Genomic DNA, 11,844 nt, shown 5'->3' with positions numbered 1-11,844 from the left:
TTTTTGCAATCGGGCACAGGGTTGCCAAATATATATATACATACATACACACACACACACACACATATATATATATATATATATATATATATATATATATATATATATATATATATATATATATATATATATGCTTGTTCAAGTCATGTAGCTAGTTGTCGTCGCTTTCATACGTACGACTTGTTCCAATTCAGAAACCAAATCAAGAAAAGATGAGTTATTGGATCTCTCTTCTTTAAAAAAAATCTACAAGACTTGTCCTCTAGAACACATTTGTCCCAGAAATCAAACAACGGCTTAATTACGACGACCCCAGAATATAAACGCACACCTGACTGGCCAATGATGATAACCTATTTATATTCTCACAAACGTATATAGTTTATCCAGGACTGACGAAGGAGACGGTATCTAGCTATATATATCTACGTAGCTAGCAGAGAGCGGGAGACAAGATGATGATCAAGTCCAACCTGAACCAACCAACTACAATTCCCGCTGCACCTGATGTCTGTTGGATCGTCGTCCTCGTCCATACCAAGTCAAAACCTACACCATTTTCCACGCACGTAGCCGCTGGAACCACACGCCGGCACCTGGACACCCGCTGCAAACATGCCGGCGGTACGTGGTGCCTGGATTCATCCGTCAATTCCTGCCTGCACCACGGTTCACGGACAAGCGGGTGATGAAAACCCTAAAAATGATTAACTAAGCGAGCATCATCCATGACACCTACTGTACGTGATGGATGGGTGCCGGGAGGAAGAATTGGGCACTACGCTGGCTGCTGAAGGCCGTTACTTTACTCCGGCGAGATCCGAGACAGGGATATGCTCCGTTTGCCTAGTTTAACACAATGCGTACGTAAGAATGCGATGGCCAGCCCAGACAGACGACGATCGAGCGTCAGTGGCCGGGCGGTCCGCTGCAACTTGCGCCTACAAAATGCGATATATATGCAGCAAGTCCCGTTATGTAGCTAGCTAGCAGGGGGAATCCTCAACCTCCTCCTATAGACAAATTAACTATGGGATACATAATTATTTTCATGAGCTAATTAGGCCAGCTCTCAAGCTAATTAGCCATCCTTGTTAATCAGCTTGCCGGAATGAAGCAGCGATTGAGTGATTAGAGGGATTCCGTTCCCTACGTAATAAGCAAGCCTAAGGCTAACGATGTTTCTATCTCAAGTCAAGTCTGGGTGCTGTACTCCCAAATTAATCAAATTCAAACGGCAGTTTTATGTGTCCTCCGTACTTATACATGCATGGCTTTCGTCAACGGCGAAGGCTATAGTACACCAGTGGCAGTGGTACATACATATAGTAGGCTAGCATCGCGGTGACGTGAGAGGAATAACGATGGGCGTCGGAGTTGGACTAGCGAGCTGGTGAATGGAATGAAAGCCCCTCAATCAATTTGTTATGCGCTAATTGGCGCCGTGTGTTCCATACGGAAAGCAACCGCGGACCCGACCGGGCCAAACAGACCTTGATGATCCGAGACTAGCTAGCAAGACAAGAGAGAAACGAAGGGATCGACGTCAATGGGTGCCGGCCGTCGCGATCGGGTGCTGTCGATCGGTCGGCACCCGAGGAACAGACGGGGATGGCATAAAATGTTACTACTAGCTAGTAATTCAAACCCCCGTGATCTCGATCATTCCCGGCCGTCTCCGGTGGGTGGCACCGGCACCGGCTCCGGCAGGCCGGCCACCACCACCACGTACCAATCAGCTGATGCCCGCATGCGTGCATGCACCGAGCAGCAGCAGCAGCAGCAGCATATATACTTTACTCGTGCGGGCCGGGCGTCAATCGACATGGATGCATGGCTACTTGCGTAGGGTGATTGGCTCATTGGCTTGGCCCGTTGGCATGCATGCATGCCGTTTACGACGAATCACCAGTAGGATCTATCGACTAGATTGTGTTCACCAGTACTCTCCGTAGTACTGCAAGATATAGACAGGGGAATTATTCGTAGTACTGATTCGCCTAGCCGTCCTCGATCGGGCCCGAGTAATCCAGGCATGTACCTTGACTTGGCGCCACGATTGTCTTTGCTTTCCTCGGCATATCCCGACCACACGGCCCTTGAATTTCTTGCTTGCTGCTATATCCTATAGCAGATTAGATAAATCGGCTGCCGCGCGCTGATCCATCGAGTCTTTGATCAAGTCCTGAGTGACATCAGTGAGTTGATTGTTGATTCCACGGTGCATGCAGTGCAAGTGCAGCCGGCGGTGGTTGGGCTTGGCTTTGGGCAGGACGGGACAGGTGCTGCGGCGTCCATGTGTGCCTGCTTTTGGACTGGACGACTTTTGCACTGCACAGGGCACATCGCTTTCGAGTTTTAACCGGGCTGTATGTATTGCCAGCATGCAATGTTCTTCAGTGGTTACTGTGACAGAAACATCGGCTAATTTTACTATAAGAGGTGAGACTCGGATATATAGATTCTTAAGAGGATTGTGTGCAGATATTATGTACCTGTAGTCCGTAAACCAGCAGGCAAGGTGTTGGTGGGGATGTTGAACAGCAAAGTGGCACTGTGTTGTGTCTAGGCTGAGTTAAGCTGACAAAAAGGGGGAGATTTGATTCGACTTTAGGCACTTTTATTTGCTTTTGGAGCTAGCTAGTGCTTGTCCAACGTGCTCTATACGAGTATAGTCATTCCTAGTCTCCTCTTAACTAGTTAGGACTACATACACAACGTACAGAACAATGGCAATGGCCTAGCTAATAAGTTCCTACGTACTACATTCATGTTCAAAAAAGAAAAAGCTCCTACGTGCGTACATATGATTGTAAGACAATAGGCTTTGGGGGGAACCGGCACAACCCTCTAGGGGTGGCCTATCACATATATATATATAATGAGGTGATATACAACGTTATAATATACACATGTAAATACAGTCTAACACCCTCCCTCAATCTTAGCCACTTTCTAATGAATCTAGAAGGGTAAGATTGCGCCTGCAAGTCTCAAACTGTGGCAAAGGCAATGGCTTGATGAAGATGTCAGCAAGTTGATCCTTGGAAGAAATAAACTTGATCTGTAGTTGCTTCTGAGAGACACGTTCACGCACAAAGTGATAGTCAACTTCAATGTGTTTCGTTCGGGCATGGAATACCGGATTTGCAGAAAGGTATGTAGCACCGATGTTATCACACCAAAGAACAGGAGGCTGTGATTGGGGTATACTTAACTCCTGAAGCAAGGACTGTACCCAGATAATCTCTGATGTGGCATTGGCCACAGCCTTATACTCAGCCTCAGTACTGCTACGCGAGACAGTAGCTTGTTTCCGAGCACTCCAGGCAATCAGGTTAGAGCCAAAGAAGACAGCATAACCCCCCGTGGATCGCCTGTCATCCGGATTGCCAGCCCAGTCTGCATCAGAATATGCTGAAAGACAACCAGAGTCAGACGGCCGAATATGCAAACCATGAGCCACCGTGAAACGAATATAGCGCAAAATCCGCTTAACAGCAGACCAATGAGTGTCACGGGGTGACTGCAGATACTGGCAGACTCGGTTAACAGCATAGGAAATGTCTGGTCGCGTGATCGTCAAGTACTGGAGCCCACCAACAATACTCCGGTACTCGGTCGCATCAGAAGAAGAAAGAAGCACACCATCAACAGCATTGAGCTTATCAGTGGTAGACATGGGTGTAGTCGTCGGTTTGCACTTAAGCATCCCAGCTCGCTGCAACAAATCCAAAGAGTACTTCTTCTGCGTCATAACAAGGCCAGCAGCACGAGAAGTAACCTCCACACCAAGAAAGTAATGAAGCTTCCCAAGGTCCTTGACCGCAAAATCAGCACCAAGTGAGCGAACAAGCGCAGTAGTAGCCGACTGAGAGGAACTGACCAAAATGATATCATCTACATAGACCAACAAGTAGATAGTAACCTCAGGCCTTTGAAGAAGAAACAATGAGGAGTCAGCAGTTGATGATGCAAAACCATGAGCACGAAGAGCCATTGCAAGACGAGCATGCCAAGCACGAGGAGCCTGCTTCAGACCATAAATTGCCTTGGACAGACGACAGAGATGATCAGGGCGATCCGGATCAGAGAAACCCGAAGGCTGGCGCATGTAAACCTCCTCCGCCAAGACACCATGAAGAAAAGCATTTTGAACATCAAGCTGACGAAGAAACCAACCTCGAGTAACAGCCAGAGAGAGAAGAAGTCTGATGGTAGTAGGCTTGACCACTGGACTGAAGGTGTCTTCATAATCAAGTCCAAAACGCTGTCGAAATCCACGAGCAACCAGACGAGCCTTATAGCGCTCAATGGACCCATCAGAATGCCTCTTCACTTTGAAAACCCATTTGGAATCAATGACATTTACCCGTGATTGTGGAGGAACAAGAGTCCATGTCTGATTGCGAAGAAGCGCTTGATACTCCTGCTCCATGGCCTCTCTCCAATGAGGAATGCGCATAGCAGCTTGATACGTGCGTGGCTCAGAGGATGGATCCGCGAGAGCAGCAGACATGCACGCCGCTAACCAAGCAACTGTGCCATCGTGACATTGCTTAGGCTAAAAAATGCCACTCCGACTGCGCGTATGTGGACGTAGAGCAGCAGCAGGAGCCGGCGGAGGCGAAGGTGACGGAGACGTGACGGTCGCCGGAGATGCAGGAATCACCTCAGGCGAGCTCGGGACAGACGACTCCGGGCTGCAGGGCGAAGACTGGCCCGACGACAGGGGCTCAGAGGCCATGGGCGAACCGAGGGTGGGCGAGGCCAGCTCCGGTGACACCGGCCCAGACGGCCTTGGCGAGGCGAGAGCAGGCGAGGCCGGCCCTGGTGAGAAGGGCCCAGACACCCTGGGCGAGGCAGGGGCGGGCGAGGCCAGGCCTGGTGATGACTGCCCCGACGCCCTGGGCGAGACGGGGACCGAGGAGGCCGGCCCAGTCGGCGGGGTTGCAGGGCGCGACGATGGCGAAGGCAGCCCAGAAGCCAAAGGCGACCGGGCCAGGACGTCGAGCGGCCGTGCATGAGCACGGAAACCGAGGCCATGCAGGGGCACCATGTGCTCCTCATGCACAACAGAAGGTGCCGAGGATGAAGGCGATGGCGACGAAGAAGAAGATGGCGCTTCCAGAATCTCCAAACGAGCCCCACGACCAGTGCCTGCACCATGGTTAGGCAACAATAGAGGAGAATATGCAACATCATCAAATTGGTCAGAAGCAACAGAGGATGAATGCATGACAGGTGGCTCGGTAGTGGACACAGGGAGTTTGGCAAAGGGAAAAACATGCTCATCAAACACAACATCCCGAGAGATGTAGACACGATTAGTGGGAACATGAAGACATTTGTATCCTTTATGAAGAGAGCTATAACCAAGAAAAACACACTTCTTGGAACGAAACTCGAGCTTACGCTTGTTATATGGACGGAGATGGGGCCAGCAAGCACACCCAAACACCTTGAGAAAGGTGTAGTCCGGTTGTTCATGGAGAACTTCAATGGGAGTCTTCATATTCAAAACACGAGTGGGAGTACGATTGATGAGAAAACATGCAGTGGTGAAAGCATCACTCCAAAAACGAAACGGAATAGATGCATGGGCCAAAAGAGTCAGACCAGCTTCAACAATGTGACGATGCTTACGTTCTACTGAACCATTCTGCTGATGTGTATGTGGACATGCTAAACGGTGAGTGATCCCAAGCGACTGAAAGAAGGAGTTGAGGTTGCGATACTCGCCACCCCAGTCCGACTGAACATGAACAATTTTGTGCTTGAGAAGGCGTTCAACATGTTTTTGAAACTGAACAAAAATGTCAAACACATCAGATTTACGTTTGATAAGATAAAGCCAGGTAAAGCGGCTGTAAGCATCAACAAAACTGATATAATAATTATGACCACTAACAGAAGTCTGAGCAGGACCCCATACATCTGAAAACACAAGTTCTAAAGGATGTTTCACCTCACGACTGGACTCTGAAAAAGGAAGTTGATGACTCTTCCCCTGCTGACAAGCATCACACACTGCTACATCTTTATTACTAGACACACTAGGAAGCTCATGACGACGCAAAACATGCCGGACAATAGGTGTGGCCGGGTGACCAAGACGAGCATGCCACTGTGACGGAGATACCCGAACTCCACTGAAGACGCGAGCGACGCCAGGATGCTCCAGACGATAGAGACCTTGGCAGAGCCGCCCACTAAGAAGAATGTCCCTCGTGCCCCGATCTTTAATAAAAAGATCAAAAGGATGAAATTCACAAAGCACATTATTATCACGAGTGAGTTTAGGAACCGAAAGAAGATTACGTGTCACAGATGGAACTCGAAGAACATTGCGAAGTTGAAGACTCCTATTGGCATGTCTAGTGAGAAGTGATGCTTGACCAATATGAGAGATGTGCATACCTGCTCCATTGGCGGTGTGGATCTTGTCGGAGCCATGGTAGGGTTCACGAGTGTGAAGCTTCCCCATCTCACTGGTCAGGTGCTCTGTCGCCCCAGAGTCCATGTACCAGTGGGGATCAATGGAGTAGGACTGAGTGTGTCCCTGTGGCTTCTGCGGCGGCGGACGATCAGCCATGGCGACCTGACGAGCAAAGTTGCGTGTATCCTTCCCGTCATTGCCAAGACCAAGAAAACCCCGCTGAAAGCGCTTGTGACACTTCGAGGCCCAGTGCCCATCGCGACCACAAAGCTGGCACACATGTGGACCGCCAGCCCCTGGTAGAGTCGCAGTAGGAGGAGGGACCAAGGCGGGTGGTGGTGACTGCCCCGAAGGAGCCCTGGATGAAGCAGAGGAGCGACCACCCTTGGTGGCGGCGTTTGCCGAGAGGGCGCCGTTGCCCCTGGATCGGCGCGTCTCGACTCGTTGCTCAGTAAGCAGGAGGCGTGAAAAGACCTCGTGTGCTGGCATGGGCGTGGAGTTGCCCCTCTCATTGATGATCTCGACTAGGGCGTCATACTCCTCATCAAGACCATTGACAATAAACGAGTTGAACTCGGAGTCGGTGAGGGGCTGTCCAATGGAGGCCAGCGTGTCGGCGAGACTCTTGACTTTGTTGTAGAACTCAGTGGCGGTGGAGTCAAGCTTCTGACACTCCCCAAGTTGGCGACGGAGCCCAGATACACGAGCCTGCGACTGTGCCGCAAACGAGCGCTCAAGAATAGTCCATGCCTCGTGGGACGTCTTGGCGAAGACAACAAGCCCAGCAACGGCCGGAGAGAGCGACCCCTGGATGGAGGAGAGGTTCGCCTGATCCTGCCCTGTCCAGACACGGTGAGACGGATTATAGACCGGACCATGCACGCTGTCAACTAGCGCAGGAGGGCAAGGGAGAGAGCCGTCGACATAGCCAAGCAGGTAGTGACTCCCAAGAAGCGGAAGAACCTGCGCGCGCCAGAAGATGTAATTGTCCGACGACAACTTGATGGTGATGAGATGGCCGAAGTGAAACGGCGGCGGCGGCTGCGATCCCATCGAGGAGACTGGCTGAGGTGAGAACACCGTGGAGACAGTAGGAGGGGCAGCCGGCGCGGTGACAGAGGGCGCGATGGCCGCGGTTGACGCCGCGAAGCCTGCCAGCGCGACGTCCTCCGCCACCAGCGGCGCAGTGGCCGAGGGCGCGACAGCCGCGGTTGACGCCGCGAAGCCTGCCAGCGCGACGTCCTCCGCCACCAGCGGCGCAGTGGCCGAGGGCGCGACAGCCGCGGTTGACGGGGCGGCGGTGGTGTGGGCCACAAGCGCCTGCCCGGGCGAAGTAGCAGCCGGCGGGAGCGCGAAGAGGGAGCCGACGCTCCGTGTCCCAATCGGCGCCTGAAGGGAGGCGGCATCCAGCGGCCTCGAGAGAAGTGCCGCGAGGGAGGCCGGCAGAAAACCGGTGGCGGTGGAGCCGGACGCAGCGGCGGACGTCATGGCAGTCGGGCGGCGGCGGTGGCGGCGGCGGCGGTTTAGGGTTTTTAGGCGGAAGCGGACGTAACCTAGCGTGATACCATGTAAGACAATAGGCTTTGGGGGAACCGGCACAACCCTCTAGGGGTGGCCTATTACATATATATATAATGAGGTGATATACAACGTTACAATATACACATGTAAATACAGTCTAACAATGATATGAGTACGCATTATTACTAACAAAGAGAGAGGCGGGAAGTCTGTCCCGGGGACACACACGACATGATTCTTGTCGCCCAAAGAAAATCCACCCTCGATCCCTCCCCATCGGATCACAATCCTCAAGCCTAGCCACTCTATCCATCCTAAACGCACGCACATATATACAGCCTCGACCAGATAGTCGTCGTCCCGCACGTCGTGGCTACTCCGATCCTAGTGCCACTGCCAGAGCTACACTGCGTAGGCAATTTAGGTTGGGGCCGCGTCCAAAACGCCGACGGGAACAGGCCGACCGTATGAATCACCGCTGTCCGGCGTAACGTGGATGGAGTCCAACTCCATCGGCGCCCAGTCCCCGACGCGCCGCTACGACGGCCAATGCCGTCTGTCCTTTCACGAGGCTACCATCCCCGCCACCCTCACGTATACTCGTCCCTACCTACCACCATTAGTCCTACACGGCACGCACTGACCGGCGATCGATCGGCTGACGAGCAATCCCTCTCGACCGATCCCATCTATCGACGACCGCATGCGAGCTGGGCGGGTGGGTCGCCGTCGACCGTCGTCTGGCCGGCGCCTTGTTGGAACGCGGCGGCGCGTGGCCGGGACAACTCCTTTTTCTTCCTTTGCTTGCGTCGCATTGCATTGATCGGCGTGAATACAGTGCCCCGATCCTGACAAGTCACACTTTAGGCGGTGCACGGCGGATCCTGATCTGATCTTGACCGCGGCGCGCCGCTCTGCTCTGACTTTGAGGCCGAGCTACACCCTACACGCTACACACCTGCGGGCACCATGGTCACCAGAGCTGACTAGCTACGATCGACCCGGTGGACGTGTGCGGGGACAGCACGGCTCCGTAGCCGTGCGACCAAGGGACACGCCTACGCCTACGGGGCCGGACGACAAATTAGTTGACACAAGCTAGCAAACATGCAGAGCGGGGATCGATCGACCGGTCGATGGCCATGGCGCGTACGTGGCTTGATTAACCCAGTCACCGGGCAAGACCCGTTGCTGTCCTCGTAACGTATGGTGGCCGGTAGGGTCCCCGGCCCGATCGAGCCGTCCTACGTGTTGATCCGACATGTCGCAAGCGTGTGATGTTACTGCTCACACAAGATATGGCACCCTGCCATCTCGCTGTCACGCGACTACACGAGGGCAGGGACATGCTGCGGTGGAGAAACCGAAGTTTGCACGTTGGATCGAGACATGTGATAGCTAGCCAAGTGTCCGTCGAACTCGACCGATCATTACTGTGAGATTTGACAAAGATCGACTGATGTTCGTGAGGGCATAATCGAAGCTGCCGCAGGTGCTTTATGCTCTTTGGAGAAGCTGTTTTTTTTTCTTTTACGAAAAAACTTTCAATCTATTCATCAAAATTAGGCTTGTGGTAGTTCTATTTGAACTCTAGAGATTTTTATTACTCGCTTCTTAAGAAGTCACCTTGTACTAGCATTATACCTTTTCTTTTTTTGCGAAAAAGCATTATACGGCACCTAGCTTTGTTTTCAGATTCAAGACTATCCTTTATTTTGGTTGCACCAGACGCTATTTTTTACGGAAATGTTAACGCCCACATGTGTGGGCGTTTGCATCTCGCCCACACGCGTGCATCTGCGTCTGTTCGTGAGCGCACGAATCTTGGCATGTTTCTAGTGCCACGTACGACTGGCCTGGTGTGTGGGCGTTCAGCCGGTTGCCCACACGGCCGTTTCACCACACAGGAGGGGCTGGTATGTGGGTGTTCAGCAGTTCGCCCACACGCCACTTTGCACGCACACACAAGGGCTAGTGTGTGGGCATTTGGTATCTTGCCCACACGTCCTTTTCCTCTTCCACACCCAAGCTGCTAGTTGCCATGTGTTTTTGCACTGCACATGGCAACTGCCCCTAGTGTGCTTTTATAAGCAGGTGGCAACTCTCTTTTTTTACCCGAGTTTGCCATGTATTTTGCAGGGTACACGACAACTGCCTAGTGTGCACGTAAGCAAATGGCAACTCTCCTTTACCGAGTTGCCATATGTTTTTGCATGGTACATGGCAACTGCCCTAACGTGCACGTAAGCAGATGGCAACTCTTCCTTTTTACATGGCAACTGCCCTAGCATGCTTGTGAGCACATGGCAACTCTCTCAACTGCCTAGTGTTAGTATGTGGCAACTCCCAAAGTTATGAAATCATGGCAACTACATTAGATCAGACCATACATGGCAGCTGCAGTTGAGCAACCATGACAACTGCAGTTATCTGACATGGCAACCGTAGTTCAGCGACATGGCAATTGCAATTAAACGAACATGGACGAGGGTCTGGACCATGGCAACTGCGGGCGCGCGGTGACCGTCACGCGTGGCGTGCGGGACCAGGAGGTACGAGGCCTGACATACGGGCGTGTGGGCGTTATCAACTTCACCCACACGCACGCGTATGAGAGGGATCGGGAGAGAAAAAAAAGACGTGTGGGCGCTAATTGTTTTGCCCACACGTAGATGTGTGGCCTGTTCTTCTTATATACCACACAAAATGTGTGGACGGACTTCCTAACACTTACACGTGTGGCACTTATCGGCGTCCATTTTTTATGTTGTTTCCCGTTATCTGGTGATAGTGGAGCCCGGCCATGAGGAGTCATGTTGTACGTATGAACGTGTACAGCCGCAGAGTCAGTACGTAAGAGGTCATGTGCTACGTATGCACAAGATTGGTACGTATGGTTTAGATATCATATTGTGGTTCCTAGCAGCAGCTATTAATATATCTTTTCTAAACAGATTGGCCATGCTGGTCGACTGGTCAAAGTCAACAATCACACGAGCAAAATCAACACGAGAGAATCCTGAAATGTTGACTGAGAATTATCAATTATCTGGTCGAGAAATCGCCAAAATACAAATCAATCGATCAGAAAGAAATAAACAAATGGAATCAAACTCGTGCATTCGGTCCGAAACCGCCGGCAAGCAGCGGGCAGCGGCTGCTCGATCGTCTAAACCTCACGCCGGCTGATGGAATCAAACTGTCGTAGGCCGGCCGTCTTCTTTACCTTGAAGCCACCTCCAACTCCAACGTGCATGGTGGTATGTCTTGGGCAGTGCCCGGATTAGACAGTACAACTCCTCGAGAATGAGTCGGAGAACTTGTAGCATATCTTCTTCTTTTATAAAAATATGATACGCCGTTGACGTACTTAAAAAAAAGCCGGAGAAACGAAATAACAGTACGGTCGACGGCTGACCTCATGTGTTCCTGGCCTGTCTTTCCTTGCCCGACAAATCTCGTTTGCACCAAGCCACTACCACTAGCTGCAAAGCGTCAACGATGCTGACATTGCATGGAGCAGCAGCTGGCAGGAGCGCCCGAGGCGAGGCAAGGCGTTCCAGAAGTGCAAGGAAAAATAAACTTGTCGTGGCAGCAGCAGTAGTGTAGATTTCTACGGAAGCACACGCACGGGAGAGTCTGTGGCTCGACAGGTGGCCCATTTTTCTCCTTTGTTTTTCCCTATGTGGAGCAGTGACTTGGACGGACGAAGTTACCTGTCGTCGCAAAATTCTTCATGAGCCTAACTTTCCTGGTAGGATCACACTTGCGATCTCTTGTGTGCAAGCAACGAACATGTCAGCCGGTAGAGCTCCACGGGATTATATCACGAAATTCTTTACGATGTTGCATTGTCTATCTTTTGATCAGACAATCCAACAAGA

The sequence above is a fragment of the Triticum dicoccoides genome, chromosome 3A, assembly GCF_002162155.2.
Source record: "Triticum dicoccoides isolate Atlit2015 ecotype Zavitan chromosome 3A, WEW_v2.0, whole genome shotgun sequence".
NCBI classification, from domain to species: Eukaryota; Viridiplantae; Streptophyta; class Magnoliopsida; order Poales; family Poaceae; genus Triticum; species Triticum dicoccoides.
This window is presented reverse-complemented; position numbering follows the sequence as displayed.